General features: G+C 45.9%; 1 protein-coding gene across 5 annotated transcripts in view; it reads left to right on the forward strand.

The window, feature by feature from the left end:
* The window catches only part of ARFGAP3 (ARF GTPase activating protein 3), a 94,512-nt gene that overhangs the window by 33,151 nt on the left and 38,291 nt on the right, over positions 1–23,070 (forward strand). The gene's annotated exons all lie outside the window — the stretch shown is intronic.

Here is a 23,070-nt window from a genome sequence, read left to right on the forward strand (position 1 = left end):
TTTTGCCTGTGGGTTGCCTCATGTGTATTCCATAGGTAATGATCATTGAGACCCAAAGCTATATAAGGAGTTATGTACCCATCCTGTCCCTTGGTTCTTTCCAGTTGAAACCTCTGTAGCTTCTTCCTGCAGATTTCAGATGGCTATATGTTTTTCTTTCATTATTTCTAGTTTTATGGTCATTCTCAACAAAGTTAAATATATTTAGCAGTTGACTTGTATATTTAGCAGTAAACATGTACTGTTGCAAAATGAAGTCCTCCTTTTCCTGGAGCCAAGGGCGCCCTCCTTCAAAAACCCATTGGGAGTTCCCCAGGTTGTTTGTAGCCCATGGGGGTCATCCAGAATTCAAATTACCACTTACATAGGGCTTGTCTTTGCTGCAGTGTAGCCCAAGATATATCTCAAGTGTTATCCCTAACCCAGTTCCCATCCGCACGTAGAAATCTCTAGCTCAAGTTTTTAGTGGTGCTTTAAACTCAGGCTTGCTGTCCCATCAGGGTATGTTTACACTGCAGCTAGAAACAAACCTCCCATTGTGGATAGATAGACAGGAACTACTATCTATCTATGGAGCTTGAGTTAGCACACTAAAAATAGCAGTATAATTGTTGTGGCTTGGGCTCTCAAGTCCACTTAACTCCCTGAGTCTGAGCTCGAGAGGCTAGCCCAAGTTGCTGCAGGAGCTGTGATGTCCACAGTGCTATTTTTAGTGTGCAGCTCACACCACTAGCATAGGTCTACCCTGGCCGGGGTAGATTTGATTTAAATCACTAGTCAGGAAGACTTGATTTAATCATGGATTTCTTCATAAAAGTGCATTCCTGTTGGATGTTATAACCTTGATACATATTCTTCACAACTCAGAGATAGATATAGATGTAGGTTTCAATTTTAGAAGGTACACACTATACATTTTTAAGTGATTTATTTTGAAAACTTTTCAGATTAGTTTTACAGCTATATCAGGAAAATGAATGATTTTTTTTGGTTATTTAATTTACCAAAGGTAATTGAAGCAGATATTTATGAAGTCATTGGGAGGTGAACTATCTCCAATTCAACAGGTTAATCATTAATATTTGAAGGATTTTCTTGTCATGCTGTATTAGGAGGAGAACATCACCAGACAGACATTTAAATTGTTTTATTTAACTAAAACAACGTTATGTATTCTGGATTTTTTTTTTTCAACAGCAAACATAGAATATTTTAACAAAACAAGCATTTGAATTTAGTTAAACATTCAAGTTTTTTAAAATCAGGTTTGTTTTTGTTAAAATTGTTTAAGTAAAATAGTGAAATGAAATATATTTTAAAAAAAAATTAAATCGACAATGTCAGCCAGGTGAACATGAGAAACTTAAAATATTGGCTTCTGCAGTTAACTCAGTCACCTTCACCTTCATTTTCCTGTTTGTTCATAATCTGGAAAAGAAAAAAAGCTTTCCTGCTTTTTCAGGTCCCAAATGATTTCTCAGTTTGGAATAAATTAGAACAAAGGAAGAAAATATCTTTCTATACCGGCAAAAGACGCTACTGCTGTTAAAAGTGAGATTATCACTTCAACAGTCTCTGAATCCAAGTGCTTAAGTGACTTTCACAAGTTCATTGGTGTGACTTTCTTTAAAACATCATCAACAAACATATTTCTTGAATGGTTCACCCTTAGCTCTGAAGTTTATTATAGTTGGCATTGTGGAGGGATGATTGCTGGATGTCCATGTCCTAGCCAACTCCTCTTCTTGAGCAGTTAAGGTTTGACCTTGGTACCGAGTATTGAGAATATTTGCAAGAAAATGAGCTGGAGATAGTGCTTGTCCCATTCGTTTTTTTTAATGCTTGTATTTTAAGATCTCACTCAGTTCCTTCCAAATTTCAACAGCGTCAGCAATAAAACAGCTATTTCTCTGCATTTTGTTCAAGGCTACAGAAATAGGCTTCAGGGTACTCGGCATGTGTTCAACATTTCTCTTTAGCACAGTGTTGAGAACTTTGTGAAAGTGCCATCTATTTTTTCACGATTTTGTTCACAAACTGTCATGCGGTTAGTCCAGTTCTTGATATAGTGCTCAAAACAGTTCACTACTGAGTTTCATGGCACATCTTGTGGGAGAGTTAGCTTGATTCCTCCCACTTTTTTCAGAGCAGCTGCTCCAAAGTGGTTGTTATGGAAGTATTTTGCAATTTCAACAACATTAGCCTTTATTTCTGGAACACTGAAGTCTTTGGCTAGGAGGTGCATCAAATGAGCACTGCAACCGTATGTTATTAGCTTGGGACTCTTCTAAATTTCTTTTTATCTTGGTTACATTTGCAACATTGCCTGTGACCAAGTTGCGTACTAGACATTTGAATTTTTTTTTCACAGTTTGTTATAACTTTTTTCTTGTAAGTATTCTGCTGTGTGCATTTCCTGATGTATCAATTGTTTCTGTAAGGGAGACGTTCCCTTCTTCTGTTGTCACACAAGCACATCCAACAGGATCATTGTGGACATTGCTCCACCCATCAAGACTCAGGTTAACAATTTCACCCTCTAGACCTTTTGCACACTGCTCAATTTCTCTTTCATACACTTTATCCATACAATTTGCCTGTGACATCTGCTCTATTGTATGGACCGTATCCTGGTCTTAATGACTGAACCATGTTAATTAAGTGTGGGTTCTCAATCATACGGAAAGGAGAGTTTGTTGCATAAACAAACCGGGCAATTTTTTATCAATTACCTCTCTATGTAATCTGCTGGTTCTTATCACAAACTTATCTATGGCAGTTTCTGGATGATGGAGTTGTTTTTCTTTTTGCCAACGGTGATATGCTGTGGCTATGTGACATACATGATGTAACTGAAATACTATCATTGGCAGCTAACTCTGAAACTATAGAAAATGATGGTGATCTTGAAGGTGGATAGTCTTCAGAATCCCATGTGTTGAGGATGGATTCTCCTAAACAAAATAAGTCAATGCAGTTATTTAATTATTATTACCATACTGCTCATTTAGTATTACTCATTGCATTCACAGACACTCAGTACTACTTTAAAGGTGAAATTCTAAAAGGAAGTTCTGCCTGTTTCGGCTATTTATTTTTAATCACAACTGCATCTAAAGTGATAGTATATAGAATAACCACTATATTCTTTGGTCAAACATGAAAATTCAAGAATAGTCCAGAAGGAAGACAGGCAGTCCTTAAGAAAGAATTATGAAATAAAAAAGTTTACCAACCTGCAGATCTTGCGTGTTCAGACATGTTCCTTTCATCATCTTCAATGCAGCTTCCTCCTGAAAAGGAACACTTCTCATGATGATGTTTCATGGGTTGTTTTGGGCAACTGGGCCTTGCATTTCTTTGTTGCACTCTTTTCATTTTACGTGCATGCCTGTCTTACCCACAGGTAGAGGAACTTCATTAAAATAATGCCAAACTGGGTCTCTTTTATGGCCTGTTGCCATTATAGGTTTTCCCTTCTAGCAACAGAATGGTATGGTAGATCTCAAATCAATGAAGGCTACGCTCAGAAAGACCTCAAGACTTCTGGAATATTCTGCTCAAACAGGTTTCAGAGTAGCAGCCGTGTTAGTCTGTATTTGCAAAAAGAAAAGGAATACTTGTGGCACCTTAGAGACTAACAAATTTATTTGAGCATAAGCTTTCTTGAGCTACAGCTGCATCCAATGAAGTGAGCTGTAGCTCACGAAAGCTTATGCTCAAATAAATTTGTTAGTCTCTAAGGTGCCACAAGTACTCCTTTTTTTTTCTGCTCAGTTTCACTTTTGTTTCTACTGCCTGTCCCTCCCTTCTCACATTTCTCTCCAGACTTCTTCTCCTTGTCCAGAACTTTTCCGCCCCCAACAATCTTGTATTATTGAACTTTCTGAAACTTTGCACTTTTAGAGAGAGGTAAGGGATTGACTCTGTACACAAATTTGCAGAGGGACAATAGCGTTGAGGTCTGTTATTTCTTACCTTTATATACTGTCTGTCTATCAACACACACACACATTTTTGCTGTTATAACAAGCATGTTGTTTCTGGAGACACAAATCCACAGTTTGAGAACTGCAAAACTAAGCATCTCTGATAGTATCTTCTAGACCGGGGTGGGCAAACTTAACATCTGGGTGGGGAAATTGCATGCAGGACCATGAATGTAGGGCTGGGGTAGGGGATTGGAGTGTGGGAGGTGGTGTGGTGTGAAGGAAGGGGCTCAGGGTAGGGCAAGGGGTTGGGGTGGAAGAGGGGTGTGGAGTGCTGGAGGGGACTTAGGACAGGGTGCAGGGAAGGGTGTGGAGTGCAGGAGGGGGCTCAGGGCAGGGGGTTGGGGTGCGGGGTTCAGGAGGGGTTTGGGCTGTGGGCTCCAGCCCGACGCCCCTTACCTGGAGCGGCTCCAGGGTGGCAGTGATGCGCAGCATTGCTAAAGCAGGCTTCCTGCCTGCCCTGGCCCCGTGCTGCTTCCGGAAGCAGCTGGCACAACGTCCCTGTGGCCCCGGGTGGGGGCAGAGAGCTCCTTGTGCTGCCCTCACCTGCGGGTATCTCCCTCGAAGCTCCCATTGGCTACAGTTCCCCATTCCTGAACAACGGGAGCTGTAGGGGGGGCAGTGCCTGCAGGCGAGGACGGGCGTGCGGAGCCCTCTGCTCACTCCCTCCAGGGACTGCAGAGACGTGGTGCTGGCTGCTTCTGGAAATGGCGTGGGGCCAAAGCTGGCCTCAAGGTGTAGTTTGCCCACCCCTGTTTTAGACTGAGCACTGAGTCCAATTGTGTAGATAGAAAGTTTAACCTAAATAATCTACGCAGAAGCCCCTGGAATCCCATAAAATTGGGTCCCTAATCCATGAACTATTGGAACTCATTTGCAAAACTTTTCTTAAACATTATATGAATATATTGTCTCATACTATAGAATTAGAATTTATAATCCCTTATTCCATAATGAGATATCTTTGAGCTATAATGTATCTTTATCTTTAGATAGGTTTTTTCCTCAAAAAGCATTTTGTCAAAAAAATCTGATTTTATCCAATTTTTTTTTATCATTGATTTTTATCCATCCTGACCCTGGCTGGGAGGCTTACTACTGGCTGCAATATAAACATACCTTCAGAGGGTATTGGTTGTGAAGCTCATGTAATGCTGATGCTTGAGCTAGTAATGCATTGGGGATGCAGCTACAGGCTACAAGCTTGAGTTAGCACAACTTGTTAGATGCCAATCCAATCACTCGGTGTCGCTCAAGTATTATGCCACAGTGTGGCAGCTCTGACTTGAGCTTTGTTAACTTGAGTGTAATAACTTGAGCTAACCGTTTTAGTGAAGACAGACACACAGTGTTATCACTTTGTTTCCAAACTTATCATCATCTTGCACTGGTTCTTCGCTCCCATGGGCTTTAGGGCACATTCTACTATCTTTAAGGCAACTACTGAATTTTGTCTCAGAAACATCCCTAGGATAGATAATAGAGCTGCTACCTGGTGCTCTGTCCATAACTAAGAAGCATGAATCTCTGTATATGTCTTCTAGTTTTGATAATGAATTTGGAAGACTCATTATATTTTTATTTAGTTATCTCTTCCTTAGGGCCAGTATTACTGCTTGCCAATCTCCAAGTGTGACTCTGTGAAGACGGTACTTAATGAAGGAAAACAGGCTACACATCTGTTAATGAGGTTCTTTAGATGATTGCCTTCACAGATCTGTAGGACCCATGCTGAGTTTCTACTTCTGTGGAGTCTAGGTAATGGAAGGATTGGAGGGACAGGGCTGAGGCTTTGGCCCAAAGAGCTTGAAACAGTGAGGAAGCATACATGTGACCCTCGTGGCCAGAACCCCCTAGAAACTTGTGGCAAAAAGTGTGGGGTGCACACACATGCCCCAAATATGTGGATCTTTGTAGGCAATCTTGTCTCACTCCAGTTATAGGCAAGTCTTCTGTTTTTTTTTCCTTAAAATGCTTACTCTTTGATTTGTAACCTCTAGGTGGCAGTGCATACAAAATTTAGAGAAGCATGAATATACTTTAACTCACATGGGGCTCCAAACAATATCTCTGCTGAGTTTAATTTAAAAATTTGGAAAAATTCAATAGGACTTCATAAAATAGCTACAATGTAAACATTGCTTTCAACTCACAAAAGTTTTGAGGAAAAACCTGTACTCTTTTTTAAATGTAGTGCATAATTTAAAACTCTTGTGTACAAGATTTCTAGGGTTTTAATCCTTTCTGTCCTTCTGCTCTTATTGCCCTTTGCAACAGAGTGGATAAGTGGACTTATTCAGAGCCATCAACATGCTGTTTATTTTAACCAGAAGCAGATCTGAAGGTTTGACGTTGCTAAAATATCCTTGATAAACTGTGCTCTTCAGCTCGGTCCTTAAAATCTTGGTTGGTTGGTCTTTTAAAAATTAAAGTCTAGTAGAAGTTTCAAATTGAACTTGGCACAACCAGTTTCAGTTGCCCTATAATAGAGCCTGCTGTAAATGGGGGAATTAATAAGAACTTAATATACTTGCCTGAAAGATATGCCCTGGTTTGAAGACACGTATTTTTCTTATTTTCTTGGTTTCATTAATGCTGTCACAGAGGTGTAACAGTAAGTCTTTATTTATAATTGCAAAAGTCAAAATGCATGTTTTTAAAAGTGAAAGTTTTCTCAGCATGTAAAAACATGCATGGCTTCAGAATGGATAATTCCAAGAAAAAGCTCCCTTCGGTTACGTTTACTTCTAATGCAGTTTTTTTATTTCTTTTGTTATATATCCATTTGCCTAACTATCATAACTGCTTTAATTTCTATTGACTGTTATTTATACACCTTTTTCATGTCTTCCATTATGGAACACTTTATTCAGTGAATTGTAGACTTAAAGGAGTACATGAAGGCTTAAGAAACTTGCTTTCCTTTATAGATCACCTTCAACTTAGTGATTTTTGGCCATTTTTTCAGATTTACTTTTGTGCATATTGACTTTTCTGGGATATATATGTCCATATACAGTTTTAAAAAGAGTTAAATTTAAATGTTAAAATGTTAAGGTAAGGTTGACTTTTTAGTTTTAGCTAATGTACGTGTGGAGAGAAAGTGACAGTAATCAAATGTTTAAGATTATGTTTTCTCTCTGAGAGATGTATGTAAATATCTCACTGTTAGAACTAGTAGGTTTTATATATTCATTGAGAAAATATACTTCAAAGATTTCATTCTGTAATTTTCTTGTCACAATCATAATTTTAAATGTAGTTTGACGTTTTCACTCTTTATTATTTGAAGAAATATATCCATCTGTGTAAGATTATAAGTCGTATAAAGATCAGACCTTTGCCCCTTTGTGTTTTTAGGTGATGCAGTATAACTGTATATTCAGGGATATGTACATTTATGCCTTAAAAATGTACATAGTAAGGAGTACACTATTACTGTAGCTAACCACATTGCCACAGGAATACAATTTCCCTGATGTACCTTAAGAATTTTAAGGGGGCCACTAATATGTTTTAAAAGTATTTTTGAATATGCATTTATTTTAAGTGTACCTGTGCTACAAGATTTTAAATGTTACCTTCGTGGCTGAGGCAAGATATTGCACACTTCTGCATTTTGGCACTCTTTAACAGCACTGTATTGCTTTAGGGAATGTCCTAATCAACTAATTATGGTTTATTTAAATCAGCAGTAAGGGGTTAAATTGAGTACATAACATGGAGTATTGTAATGGCTTGTCAGCATTCTTTAGCATCTGACTGGCTGGTATGCATTTATATTAAAAACCTCTTTGAAATTGAAAACACTTAATGTGCACGTACAGTATCTAACCCTCATGCTGAAATATCTGATTAAAACTTTGTAATTCATTTCCATTCTAAGATCTTCTGTGGAGGGTTTGTCTTAGTTGGTTTTTATTATAAACTTCTAAGCACTGGGATTTGAAACAGAGGCTAATCACATTCTTAACTGCTGATGGTATAACAGTACTTGCTATCCTGCTGCTTCGTTTGTATAATCCAAAAATATGGAGGCAGCATGATTATGTGTGGAAATAAGAGAGCCAGAAGGCAGAACCAAGCAAAGGAATCAGCCTTTTGAAGATGGCTTTTGAACACATACTGGAGAGACAGTACTCTTTTAAAAATTCTGTGTATATGCCAATTACCAGGAAGTCATATCAGAATACATCACCACAAAAGTGACACTAGATAGTTGAGAAGATGTATTGATTCTGAGCCCTGAATTGAATTTAGTTGGACTAAAATTCCATCAGTAACTTTGAGTATGAAAAATGTATATTTTTCACCACATAATATCCAGATTTTCAAAAGGATGGCTGGCTGTCTTCTTTGTGGGTGAAGTTTACACTGGTGTTTTACATGTGCAATTGATTTGTGGTTGTGAATCAGTTAGAGAGGCAGGTATCCTAATTGACACCTATAAATCATTTTGTGGGTACAAAAATACAGGAGAAATTTTTGAAACTTTATTCTTAGTTCAAATACCTTTGTTCTGGAAAAAATAAAAAAGGTTTAATTTTAAAAGTTCTACTTGATTTACATGTATACTAAAACAAGTTTGTATAAATGTGATCTTGCGTATATTAGGATGTGCACTTGCTTGAATCTCACTTTGCATGCTTAAGTAGAAATATGCACACACTTCCCCATTTACATAATTCCTCCTCCCAGGAAATGCGAAAAGTACATTAAGATAACCTTATCGTTGAGATTTTACATGAAAAAGTTTGGACTCGTGGGAGAATTATCACAGCAACCCTAACTTTCATATGTTGCTTAGGTTAAAGGGTTAGTCAGTAGCAAATACTGTTGTTAAGGTAGCACAATTGTTCCCACTACAACACCCTTTTCTGCAGCCCAGCATCTCCCACAATTCCTGATATCTGGGCTGCTCTCCTCTCCGCTGCTCACAGAAGCAAATCAGAGTTTTGGAGCTGCATGGACTGGCCATGCCCCCTCCGTTCCTGCCTACTGTACATTTCTCTGCCTCTGTGGCAACACAGCAAGCAGATGGCAGTTTTTACAGCTCCTGCCTTCACATCTGGGAGGGGGGGACCTCTTTGTTAAAACTTGTGGCAGTGGTGAGCAATGACCCCTTCTCCCTTCAGGCCAGTTTTTTTAGCTGGGCAGTGGAACCCCCGTCATCTCAGCTGCAGTGCCTGCCTCCTGGCTCCTTTTGACCTTCCAAGTATGCTAGAGCAGCCTAAAAAGCACTAAATGACATCCAAGTGGTGTTCCATCAGTAAAACTGCCCTTCCAAGCTCAGCAGATGGTGAGTTGTGGTCAGACTGCACCAGTGTTATGTCCCTAAGTCTATGTCCTGGGGCTATGGGTGGCACAGGTTTGTAGGATCCCATACCCTTTGGAGCAACTGCGACTCTGATGTGGGAAAAAATGGATTAGGATACTATGGGCAGAGTGGGGACAGGCTTCAAGGATGACAAGGGGGACCCCAGTCAGCTGATTCAGGGGGTAAGTCCCAAGGGGCCTCTGGAGAACAGAGAGGGCAGACTTACAGGGTCACAAATCCTGTCCTTCACAAGTCCTAAAATGGGTCCTGAGTCCCCTGATAAAAGAAGTAGGGATTGTAGGAACACCCCATCCTTCCCAATTTGTCCAGAAGGGGTCTGGAAGTTGTTCCTCTCCTGGGGGAATGGGATCCAGCAGGGGTGGATTTGGAAAGAGATCTCCCGAGAGGATTTAGGGCCCTCAGCAAGGCTAGCTGCAAAAGGCCTCACAGAAGCTGCAATGGAGTTTGTACGCTCTCTAAGGAAGCTAAAAAAGCTAAAAAATCAAAGAAAGCAAAAACAGGGAACAAAAAGTGTCGAAGATCTAGGACTCTGAGTCTGTTGACTCCTCTTCCACTTCATCCTTCACAGAGAATGGTGAATTGTCAGGCTGTGACTCCAATCAGAATTGGGGAAAGACTCAGTAAAGGTTGTTTTTTTCCCCTGAGAAATTCAAGGCCAGGTGCAGCAAGGTTGTATCCATTATTCAGATTCAATCTTAGAAATAATCTGGAGAGTAAGCCTCTGAGCAAATTTCTCCCCTCTAAATACTCCCCTGAAGCTGCAATTTCCCTACACTCCTTCAAGGATATAGTCAGGGATGAATGGGATAATGAGATTAACAGAAATTCTCTCAGCTTCTATAGGATTCATAAACCAAAAATCCCAATTACTGAGATACTAAAGGTTGACACTGACTTGGCATCCCTGGCTAAAGGTATGTTTATCCCCTCAGAAGGGGAGTTCTCTCCTGATGATTCCCACAGATAGAAAAATGAAGGCCAGAGTTTATAACAGACTGATCACATTCTTAATTACAGATAGCATAACCAGCTACTTTAAAGTCTTTGAGGCCTCCTCTGCTTCTTTCAGGGCATCCCTGGCAGCTGCTTGATTTGCAAGGATATCTCTCTACTGTCTGGAAGATCTCAGAGCCCTCAAGGATAGCTGTCACCGTGACTTTCCCTGATAAATGCATTCATTGCTGACGCCTCAATGGAGGCAATGAGATTCTCTGCCAAAGCCATGGCCTCCAACTCAGTGACCAGGTTCCATCTATGGCTCCATCACTGGAAGGTAGATAGCTGTGCGAAGCAGGTGTGGTGCTCTACCAAATTCACGGGAGCCCTGACTTTTTGAGAGAAGCTAGACAAGGTAGTGGCAGGCAGTGCTAAAAGATCTAAAGAGTACCTTCCATGCCTTTAAAAGAAAGGACAGACTGGCCTTCATCCTCTCAGAAATAGCCGTGAAGAGACAGCAGGTTCTCCAGAGGAAAGCTGTGGAACCGTGGCTCAGAAGGAAAGGCCTGAGGGAATCCGGTCACTCCCAAAGCCTCTTTATGTCAAAGACCACATTGGTCTCTGCCTGAAGCTGAAGATTGGAGGCAAGATTTCCAGTATCCTGGAGGTATGGGTTGCTTCAATCATTGGCCAGTAGGTCACGTAGACAGTGAGTCAGGGATACTCCCAAGTCACGGGCTCCACTCCATGTGTTTTTCATCCAGTCTGCCATATCGAATGACCCTGCAAAGAATGGTCTAATCCAAAATGAGATTTCTGTCCCCTAGATATGGGAGAAAGAGAGCATGTTCCCTCTGAAGAAAGATTCTCAAGGCTCTTTATAATTCAGAAGCATATAGGGAGAATCTGAGCCATTCTACAGCTCAAAGGGTTCAACAGGTTGATGAAGAAACCAGCGTTTCAGCCTGTTTGGTGTCATCCCTGTCCCTGGGGATTTTCTGACATAAGTGGATTTGACAGATGCATACCTCTGCATCCTGATCAAACTGTGCCATTGCTAAGGTTTGCCTATGGCAGGAAGCATTTTCAATAATAGACTTTCTTGTCGTTGGTCCCCAGGTATCTTTACAAAGCTCTTGGTGGTAATCATAGCCAGACTCAAGTCACAGGAGATTCACCTGTACCACTTCCTGGATGACATTTTTAATCAGAGTTCGATCCTCAGCAACAGCACACACAGCTATATTCTGCAGAATTGTGGCTTTATTATCAACACCAAGAAAAGCTCCTTGATTTGGTCCACCCGTATAACTCATTTGGGAATGGACATACACCTTAGTAGCCAAGGATATAGCCATCTCTCGAGAAGTATCAGAAGAGTCAAGATCTCACGTTGTTTTGGAACTGCAAGAGGCCCACTACTACACTGAGCCTTCAGCTACTAGGCCTCCTAGTATTGTGCACAGAGATCACTCCATGTGTGCATTCACACATCACTTGACTTCAAGGCTTTATCTTAAAGATATGGGACAACTCCCCAGAGTGCATGAAAGATCAACTGAGGGTTCTGACACAGGTGCTCAACTCCTTAAAATGGTGGTCTGCCCAGTGTCCACCTGTATCCCTTCCAGATCCCATGATCCTCACAACCAATGCCATTGCAAAGGGATGGGCTGCACACCCGGCATTCCAAATGTTGCAAGGCATCTGGAATTTGGAGGAAAGGTCCCCAGATAAACCTTCTAGAACTAAGAGCATTCAAGCTGGTGCTGTGAAAGTTCCCATCCAGCCTTGAGGGCTACCATGTTCATCTTCGAGTGCTTGCTCATATAGATTCCATTCAAGGTGTGTGTGGACCCACGTGGTGTTGGAGATTTTTGCCTTAGAAATATCCATAAGATCGGCAGCGGCACTCTCTGGTATATTAGGTGCTGCCGGCCTTACTCCCTCTCCTTTCCTTCTTACCGCCCGTGACTGTTGGTCAGAGCGCCTCATCTTTCATTGCAAGAACATTAGAGGTTGTTAACAGCCCATTGTTGATCTTCCTGGTATATAGTTCTTAGGTACTTAGCCATTTAGTTAAGTGTTAGTTCTTAGTTTAGTTATTAGAGTCACGGCTAGGACTTTGCCCCAGCGTGGGGCATGCCCTGTTCTCTGGGCTTCAAACCATATTCATCATGCATGCTTATTAGTGACCCCCACAGCAGCTGTTTGAAGTGCTTGCGGGAATCCCATATACAGGACAAATGCAGGATTTGCAAGGAGCGGGATATCCACTTGAAAGCCCTCCTCATGGAGGCTGCACTTTGTCCGGTGTCGGAGCCACTCCCAGCACCTCGGCATCAGTGTGGAGCATCTCCGCAGGCACCAGGCTCCGCCCAGCACCATTCCCCGTCTCCAGTGCCCAAAAAGTGGCAAAAGAAAAGAGGCTCCCCGGCACCCATCTAAGGAGGGGAAGGGGGCTCTGGGCAAAGGACCTAGATCAGGCCACGTGCCTGCCCCAGAGCTGCAAGGGGATATTGCTATGGTTGGACCCCCTAGCCCAACCAGGGATCCACTTCCAACTCCTGGGAGCAGCAGGGGACCCTGGCTGCTACTGGGACCTTTGACGCCTGAAGACCTTATGGACCTGCGAGTACTACAGACGCTGCACCAGGTGCCGGACATGGTTAAGGCCCTGCAATCCAAGGGCAGGCCTGCCATGAGACTTCCCTCAAAGAGCAGTGGAGTGCCATCAGCCCCTGGATCATAGGCGTATGTCCCTGTCCCTGCAACCTAGAACCCCGGCCCCGCAACCTCGGTCTCTGTCACCGCACCCTCCTTCCATGAGGCATAGAACGCTGGAATTGAGGCACCGGTCTCTGTACTCTCAGTACTACCTAGCCTCTTGCTAGAGACTGCCCCAGTGCAGGTCCCTATCTCATGGATGATCTCCCAGGCATTGGTCCCCACCAGCGCAGGACTGCTTGTCGTCACGGCACTGATCTCCCATTGCCCTGGTACCATTCAATGGACAGACACTGATCTCTGCCCTCTAGGCATTGGTCTCCGACAATGGTCAGCTGGTGAACACAGGCTTCCACAGCCCCACCTTGGTCACTGGAAGGGGTCCAAGTCGGAGCTGGAGTTCAGCCCCTTGCCAAGAAGGCATGGATCTCCATTGGCACCAGAAACTGGCACAACATCCATGGCAGTGGTGTGGCAGCAGGGCCAATGGCCTGCTCAATGGCCTTGTTGGAACCTTTGGGACATGCTGATGATGCTGGTTCTGTATTCCCACCACTCCTTCGACAAACCACCGGCACCGGGTTCAGAGCACGGTGCAGAGGAAAAAGGACAGAGACAAGGGGTTTAAGGGACACTGCCCCTTGACTTCCCATTCGCCTGCTCAACCTGGCCCTTCAAGACACCAGGTGGGCCAGAGACAGGCATTTTGAGGGTGTAGCCCAAAGATATTATGTTGAGTACCCAACGGTCTGAGGTTATTCGCAACCATGCAGACCACATAATCAGGATACTGAACAACACCTTACAGTTCTCGGCTGCCTCCCATCCCCCTTCCCCATCCCTCTTCAGGGACCCTTCTCATGAGCAACTCCTCGCCCAAGAGGTAGAGAACCTCTTAGGTCTGGGGGCAGTAGAGAAGGTCTCTCAGGAAATGAGGGGGAAAGGAAATATCGGGAGTAGAACCCTAAGACTGGGATGCCGCCCTCGACTTGAAGGACCCATATTTCCATATCTCCATCTTCTAAGAACACAGATGGTTACTCCGTTTTGCACTGGGCTAGTGCCATTTCCAATTCACAGCACTGCCCTTTGGTCTCTCATCAGCCCCGAGAGAGTTTACGAAGTGCATGGAGCCAGTTATCACTTACCTGAGGCGTCGGGTTGTCTGAATTTATCCGTACCTTGACTATTGGCTCAGTGAGGGCTGTTCCCGGGATCAGGTGCAACAGCACCTCGATCTGGTTCGTCTATCTGTCACAATCTAGGTCCGTTAATAAACGAGGAAAAATATACTTCAATTCCAGTGCATCACATAGAGTTCATTGGGGCAGTCCTCGACCCCACTTGGACCAGAGCCTTGCTCCCCAAGGTCTGATTCCAAGCCATGACAGACCTGATCTCTTACGTCCGAGCCCATCCTCTCACCACTGCTCACGCATGCCTGAGGTTGGGGGGCCACATGGCAGCCTGTACTTATGTGGTCTGGTATGCTCAGCTTCATCTCATGCCTCTACAGGCGTGGCTGGCATTGGTCTACATCCCCCCAACAGACACAATATAAACCATGTAATCATGGTAATCACTGCACCACATCCTGTTGTCCCTCGCATGGTCGTTGAATCCCGTATTGGTGTTGGAGGGGGTCCCGTTTGCGGCCCTATACCCATTGGTGACCTTGGTCTCTGATGCCTCAGACCTGTGGTGAGGGGCCCACCTGGGTGATCTCAGTATGCAGTGATGTTGGTTGAGTCACAATCACCCCCTCCACATAAACGTCAGAAAGCTCAGAGCGGCTCGCTTGGCCTGCCAGGATTTCCTGCCTCATCTGAGGGGCCGGGTGGTTCAGATTCTGACAGACAAAACCACTGCTACGTTCCAAATCAACAGGCAAGGTGGAGCCTGCTTGTCATTCCTTTGCCAAGAAGCTCTCTGGCTATGGGACTTCTGTGTTCAGCATGCTATTCATCTTGCAGCTGCGCACCTCCCCAAGGCCAGGAACATGCTGGCAGATCACCTCAGAAGGACCTTTTGGTCTTGCCACAAATTGCCTCTCCATCTGGATGTTGTCAGCATCCTCTTCCAGAGGTGGGGGACTCCCTGGGTGGACTTGTCGCGTCCAGGCAGAACAGGAAGTGCCACGTGTTCTGCTTGATTCTGGGGATTGACGGAGGCTCCCTGTCAGATGCCTTTCTGCTCCCATGGTCGGGGGCCCTCATATATGCTTTTCGTCCAGTGCCATTAATCCACAGAGTCCTCATGAAAATCGTGAGGCGAAGGTTATCCTCATAGTGCTGGCTTGGCTGTGCCAGCACTGGTTCGGCATGCTCTTGCGGGCCACTGCCTGGACCTGGTGTCCCAGAATCACGGCAGTCTTCTGCACCCGAACCTGGCAGCATTGCACTTGATGACTTGGCTGCTTCATTGTTGAATGCGGAGGAACAGGAATGCTTGGCCCGTGTACAACAAGTCTTGTTGGGCAGCAGAAAGCCCTCCACCAGCGTGACCTACATGGCCAAATGAAAGCAGTTTACGTGCTGGACCTCGGACCAAGGTATTTGTCCCGAGCAGGCCACATTGCAGTTGAACCTGGACTACCTTCTGTATCTCAAGCTCCAGGATCTGTCTCTTTCATCTGTTAAGGTCCATTGGGCCGCAATTTTGGCCTTCCATCTTCCTCTCCAAGGCAGGTCGGTTTTTGCTCAGTACATGACAGTCAGGTTTCTGAAGGGTCTGGAGTGACTTTACCCCCACGTCCGGGATCCTGTCCTTCCTTGGGACCTGAATCTTGTGCTGTCATGGCTCATGGGTAAGGCTTCGTTTTAGTCATGGGTATTTTTAGTAAAAGTCATGGACAGGTCATGGGCGATAAAAATTCATGGCCCATGACCTGTTTGTGACTTGTGCTATATATCCCTGACTAAATCTTGGGAGAGGGGTGGCCCGGGAGGTGCTGTGGGTACTGGGGGGCAGGTGGTGGTCCTGAACCCCCAGCTGGTGTTGGGGGGGGTAGTTGGCGGGGCTGGCAGGCTCCTTATCTGGCTTCATGGCAACATCCCCCTCGCTCAGCTCCTTGACGGAGATATCCCAGGTAGCTCTGTGTGCTGCCTCTGCCCGGGAGCTGCAGCCAATGGGAGCTGCAAGTGGAGGCAGCATGCAAAGCTGCCTGGCCCCACCTCCAACTAGGAGCAGAGCGATGTCACTGCTCCTGGGGAGCACCTCCCCCCCAAGTAAGCACCACCCAGAGCCCTAACCCCCTCCCGCACCCCAGCCCTGAGCTCCATCCCATACCCAAATTCCTCCTGCTGCTGGGGGGGGTGGGGGACACGGTGGCCTGAGATTGCCCCAGCATCAGTCGGTGCGGCTGGCCCTGGGGGTCACCCGAGCTGCTCAGGCAGCCCCCAAGGTCCACCATACTGGCTGCTGCAGAAGTCACGGAGGTCATGGAAAGTCACAGAATCTGTGACTTCCATGACCTCTGTGACAAACTCTCAGCCTTACTCATGGGTCCCCCCTTCAAGCTTCTGGCTTCCTGCTCCCTTCTCCTCCTCTCCTGGAAGGTTACATTCCTGGTCACTATAATATCTGCCCTCAGGATCTCTGAGATTAGGGTGCTTACCTTGGAGCTGCCCTATCTAGTGTTCTACAAAGACAAGATTCAGCTGCATCTGCACCTGGCTTTCCTGCCCATGGTAGTTTCACAGTTTCATATGGGCCAGGACATGAATTTACCAGTCTTCTTTCCAAAACCTTATAGGTGGGAGGAGGAGTGCAGATTGCACTCTAGACATCAAGAGGGCGCTAGCCTTCTACATCAAAAGGACCAAGCCGTTTCATAAGTCAATGTAGCTGCTTGTCACGGTGGCAGACAGGATGAAATGTCGTCCAGTGTCCACTCAGAGAATTCCATCCTGGATCACTGCCTGTATCTGCTGCCGCTATGATCTGGCGAAAGGGCCTCTACCAGCAATTGTGACCTCCCATTTGACTAGGGTGCAAGCCTCATCGGCGGCTTTCCTGGCCCAGGTGCTGTTCCAAATATCTGCAGAGCCGCTTACCTAGTCTTCTCTCCACATGTTTACGTCTCATTACACACTTACCCAGCAGGCCCAAGACTATGCTGGCTTCGGTAGAGCAATGTTGCAAGCCACACGATTATGAACTCGGAGCCCACCTCCGGGGATACTGCTTGTGAGTAACCTAGAATGGAATCGACATGAGCAAGCTCTCAAAGAAGAAAAAATGGTTACCTACCTTTTATAATGGTTGTTCTTCAAGATGTGTTGCTCATGTCCATTCCATTACCCGCCCTCCTACCCCTCTGTCAGAGTTGCCGGCAAGAAGGAACTGAGAGGGCGTAGGGTCAGCAGTGCCTAATATACCGATGCATGAGTGCAGCACTCCAAAGGGCGCCACAGCCAACCCTATAGATACTGCTAGGGCAAAAATCTCCGACAACTGTGCATGTGGGCATACACACACCTAGAATGGAATGGACATGAGCAACACATCTCGAAGAACAACAGTTATGAAAAGTAGGTAACCATTTTTTCTGAGTAAGTCGGACAGTGCAACCATGGTCTCATATGTGAACAACCAACAGGGAACAAGAAGCCCAGGGCTACACACCAAAGTAATGAAAATCGTGCCGTGGGCAGAGCATTCTCTCCCTCAGGCCAGTTCACATAAAGGAAGACCTAAACCAGAAGGCAGACTGGCTCAGCAGATGCAAGGTGAACAGTTTGAAGTGGTGCCTGAATTATGAAGTCTTTGAGTTAATTGTCCAATAGTTTGGCCTGCCCTCAACTGACCTTTTTGCAAAGTACATGGCTGCCAAGAGATCCAAAGTAGTTCACCAGAGAAGTTGGACCCAAGATCCATGGGGACAGATGCCATATCACACACATGGCTACAGCACCTCCTCAGTGCGTTTCCACCCTTCCCATTATTAGGGAAGGTGGTCCAGAAAATAACAAGAACAGACAACAGTAATACTGGAAACCTCATAATGGCCTAGGAGACCCTGGTTTTTGGGACCTGATAGAGCTGAAATTGGGACCACCATTACAGCTCTGAGAGAGACAAGATGTCCTCTCACAAGGTCCTCTGCTTCATCCGGACCCAAACTGGCTGCATCTAACAGCCTGGCTATTGAAAGTGAAGCACTAGTATTGCTGAGTCTGTCCACCAGTCATCAGAATGCTTCTTTCTTCTAGAAGAGTATCGACCTTGAAAGCACTCCTCTATCTAGGCCAAATTTTGCAGCTCGTGCCAGGAACATGAGGCACACCCTAGATGTCCTGGAATTCCAGCTATCTTGAATTTTCTGCAAGAAGGTTTTGACAAAGGTCTCCAGCCCGGCACCATTGCATATGAAATGTCTGTTCTTAGCAGTGTGATGTTCAGTTAGCCATACTGGCAACTGAACCTCTTTTTCTCAAGTGGGACTTATACTGAGAGCTGTGACAGACCATCCCTTCAAACCACTTACATCAATGTCATTTTATTTGTCTCTGAAAACTTGTCTTCTGAAATTCATCATGTCTGCCAGATGAGTGTCAGAATTGGCAGTGCTCTCTATGCAGTAACCTTACTGCATGTGTCATGAGGACAAAGCGGTGCTCAGAACTCCGGTATCGTTTATTCTAAAGGTGACCTTTTCTTTCCAAGTTTCCCAAGGAGTGTTTCTACATTCATTCTGTCCAAGGACACAGCATCCCACATTGGAGAGGTGACCGTCCTTAGGTATCAGAAGGGCTATGAAAATTTACCTCAAATGGAAAGAGTCCACAAGGAGATCAGGTACCCTATTTGTATCCTTCCATCTGAAATGCCAGAGACTAGGAGCCTCCAAGTCCTCTATTGCTAGGTGTTGTGGAAACGTACAAGGCATCAGAGATTCTGGTTCCGTGAGGGGTCAGGCACAGTCCACATGATCCCTGGCAACCTCATGGGCAGAAAGAGCGAAGGCATCCACAGTGGAAATTTGTAAGGCGGCCACCTGGTCAAATGCTGTCACATTTATGAAGTGCTACAAGGTAGACTTTGTATCCTCTGCAGAGGCATACTTCTGGCAGAAAGGTTCTGCACACGATGGCCTGGATTATGATTTTGCTTTTTGAACAAATATTATAGATGGGGAGGGATACCATTTTATTATTTCTGACCTTTTTGTAACCCTCCCTACATCTGTTTGCTGCTCACTACTTTCTAGACTTCAAGAATTGTGGGAGACACTGAGCTGCAGAATGGAAAATTTCTTTCTGATAATTTCCTTTCTGCTAGCATTGTCTCCCACAGTTCTACCCACTCTGGATGGCGTATGAGTCGAGTCAAATATTAAGTGGAATCATTATCAGGCAATTATCTCTGGAATATTTGTTATTAATGATGTTATGCAGGTGTTACAGTTTGGGAATAATTCTATAAAGCGGCCTCAGGGGGACATGGCCCCATGGCTCCAACACTGATTTGCCTCCATGAGCTGCAGAGAGAGGAGAGTAGCCAAGATGTCAAGAATTGTGGGAAACGCTGCTAGCGGAAAGGAAATTATCTGTAAACAATTTTTTTTCTGTTTTACCTATAACGTCCTGAAAAATTCCTTCATTATGGCTGAAACTTTCTCTAATTGGTCTGCCTAAAACTGAGGGTATGTCTACACTACGAAATTAGGTCGAATTTATAGAAGTCGGTTTTTTTGAAATCGGTTTTATATATTCGAGTGTGTGTGTCCCCACAGAAAATGCTCTAAGTGCATTAACTCGGCGGAGCGCTTCCACAGTACCGAGGCAAGCGTCGACTTCCGGAGCATTGCACTGTGGGTAGCTATCCCACAGTTCCCGCAGTCTCCGCTGCCCATTGGAATTCTGGGTTGATATCCCAATGCCTGATGGGGCTAAAACATTGTCGCGGGTGGTTCTGGGTACATATCGTCAGGCCCCCGTTCCCACCCTCCCTCCCCCCGTGAAAGCAAGGGCAGACAATCATTTCGCGCCTTTTTTCCTGAGTTACCTGTGCAGACGCCATACCACGGCAAGCATGGAGCCCGCTCAGGTAACCATCACCCTATGTCTCCTGGATGCTGGCAGACGCGGTACGGCATTGCTACACAGTAGCAGCAACCCCTTGCCTTGTGGCAGCAGACGGTACAGTACGACTGGTAGCCGTCATCGTCATGTCTGAGGTGCTCCTGGTCGCCTCTGTGAGGTCGATCAGGAGCGCCTGGGCAGACATGGGCGCAGGGACTAAATTTGGAGGGACTTGAGCAGGTCATTCTCTTTAGTCCTGCAGTCAGTCCTATTGAACCGTCTTATGGTGAGCGGGCAGGCGATACGGACTGCTAGCAGTCGTACTGTACCATCTTCTGCCGAGCAGCCATGAGATGTGGATGGCATGCAGTCCTTCTGCACCGTCTGCTGCCAGCCAAAGATGTGTAAGATAGATGGAGTGGATCAAAACAAGAAATAGACCAGATTTGCTTCCCCCCCTCCCCTGTCTAGGGGACTCATTCTTCTAGATCACACTGCAGTCACTTACAGAGAAGGTGCAGCGAGGTAAATCTAGCCATGTATCAATCAGAGGCCAGGCTAACCTCCTTGTTCCAATAACAACGATAACTTAGGTGCACCATTTCTTATTGGAACCCTCCGTGAAGTCCTGCCTGAAATACTCCTTGATGTAAAGCCACCCCCTTTGTTGATTTTTAGCTCCCTGAAGCCAACCCTGTAAGCGCCCCTCCCAGCGTCAGAGCAATGGCAAACAATCGGGCATCTGAGAGTGCTGTCCAGAGCACTCACAATGGAGCACTCTGATGGGGCTAAAACATTGTCGCGGGTGGTTCTGGGTACGTGTCGTCAGGCCCCCGTTCCCTCCCTCCCTCCGTGAAAGCAAGGGCAGACAATCGTTTCGCGCCTTTTTTCATGAGTTACCTGTGCAGACACCATACCACGGCAAGCATGGAGCCAGCTCAGGTAACCGTCACCCTATGTCTCCTGGGTGCTGGCAGACGCGGTACGGCTTTGCTGCACAGTAGCAGCAACCCATTGCCTTCTGGCAGCAGACGGTGCAATACGATTGGTAGTCATCCTCGTCGTGTCCGAGGTGCTCCTGGCCACGTCGGCTGGGAGCGCCTGGGCAGACACGGGCGCAGGGACTAAATTTGGAGTGACTTGACCAGGTCATTCTCTTTAGTCCTGCAGTCCTATTGAACCGTCTTATGGTGAGCGGGCCGGCGATACGGACTGCTAGCAGTCGTACTGTACCATCTTCTGCCAGGCAGGCAAGAGATGAGGATTGCTAGCAGTCGTATTGTACCATCTTATGCCAGGCAGGCAAGAGATGAAGATGGCTAGCAGTCGTACTGTACCATCTTCTGCCAAGCAGCCATGAGATGTGGATGGCATGCAGTCCTTCTGCACCGTCTGCTGCCAGCCAAAGATGTAAAGGATAGATGGAGTGGGTCAGAACAAGAAATAGACCAGATTTGTTTTGTACTCATTTTCCTCCTCCCCTGTCTAGATCACACTGCAGTCACTCACAGAGAAGGCGCAGCGAGGTTAATCTAGCCATGTATCAATCAGAGGCCAGGCTAACCTCCTTGTTCCAATAACAACGATAACTTTGGTGCACCATTTCTTATTGGAACCCTCCGTGCAGTCCTGCCTGAAATACTCCTTGATGTACAGGCACGCCCTTTGTTGATTTTAGCTCCCTGAAGCCAACCCTGTAAGCCGTGTCGTCAGTCGCCCCTCCCTCCGTCAGAGCAACGGCAGACAATCGTTCCGTGCCTTTTTTCTGTGCGGACGCCATACTAAGGCAAGCATGGAGGTCGCTGAGCTCATTTTGGCAATTAGGAGCACATCAACCACCACACGCATTATCCAGCAGTATATGCAGCACCAGAACATGGCAACGCGATACCGGGCGAGGAGGCGACGTCAGCGCGGTCCCGTGAGTGATCAGGACATGGACACAGATTTCTCTGAAAGCATGGGCCCTGCCAATGCATGCATCATGGTGCTAATGGGGCAGGTTCATGCTGTGGAACGCCGATTCTGGGCTCGGGAAACAAGCACAGACTGGTGGGACCGCATAGTGTTGCAGGTCTGGGACGATTCCCAGTGGCTGCGAAACTTTCGCATGCGTAAGGGCACTTTCATGGAACTTTGTGACTTGCTTTCCCCTGCCCTGAAGCGCATGAATACCAGGATGAGAGCAGCCCTCACAGTTGAGAAGCGAGTGGCGATAGCCCTGTGGAAGCTTGCAACGCCAGACAGCTACCGGTCAGTTGGGAATCAATTTGGAGTGGGCAAATCTACTGTGGGGGCTGCTGTGATGCAAGTAGCTCACGCAATCAAAGATCTGCTGATATCAAGGGTAGTGACCCTGGGAAATGTGCAGGTCATAGTGGATGGCTTTGCTGCAATGGGATTCCCTAACTGTGGTGGGGCTATAGACGGAACCCATATCCCTATCTTGGCACCGGAGCACCAAGCCGCCGAGTACATAAACCGCAAGGGGTACTTTTCGATAGTGCTGCAAGCTCTGGTGGATCACAAGGGACGTTTCACCAACATCAACGTGGGATGGCCGGGAAAGGTGCATGACGCTCGCATCTTCAGGAACTCTGGTCTGTTTCAAAAGCTGCAGGAAGGGACTTTATTCCCAGACCAGAAAATAACTGTTGGGGATGTTGAAATGCCTATATGTATCCTTGGGGACCCAGCCTACCCCTTAATGCCATGGCTCATGAAGCCGTACACAGGCAGCCTGGACAGTAGTCAGGAGCTGTTCAACTACAGGCTGAGCAAGTGCAGAATGGTGGTAGAATGTGCATTTGGACGTTTAAAGGCGCGCTGGCGCAGTTTACTGACTCGCTTAGACCTCAGCGAAACCAATATTCCCACTGTTATTACTGCTTGCTGTGTGCTCCACAATATCTGTGAGAGTAAGGGGGAGACGTTTATGGCGGGGTGGGAGGCTGAGGCAAATCGCCTAGCTGCTGGTTACGCGCAGCCAGACACCAGGGCGGTTAGAAGAGCACAGGAGGGCGCGGTACGCATCAGAGAAGCTTTGAAAACCAGT

The sequence above is a fragment of the Lepidochelys kempii genome, chromosome 1 (genome assembly GCF_965140285.1).
Source record: "Lepidochelys kempii isolate rLepKem1 chromosome 1, rLepKem1.hap1, whole genome shotgun sequence".
NCBI lineage: Eukaryota > Metazoa > Chordata > Testudines > Cheloniidae > Lepidochelys > Lepidochelys kempii.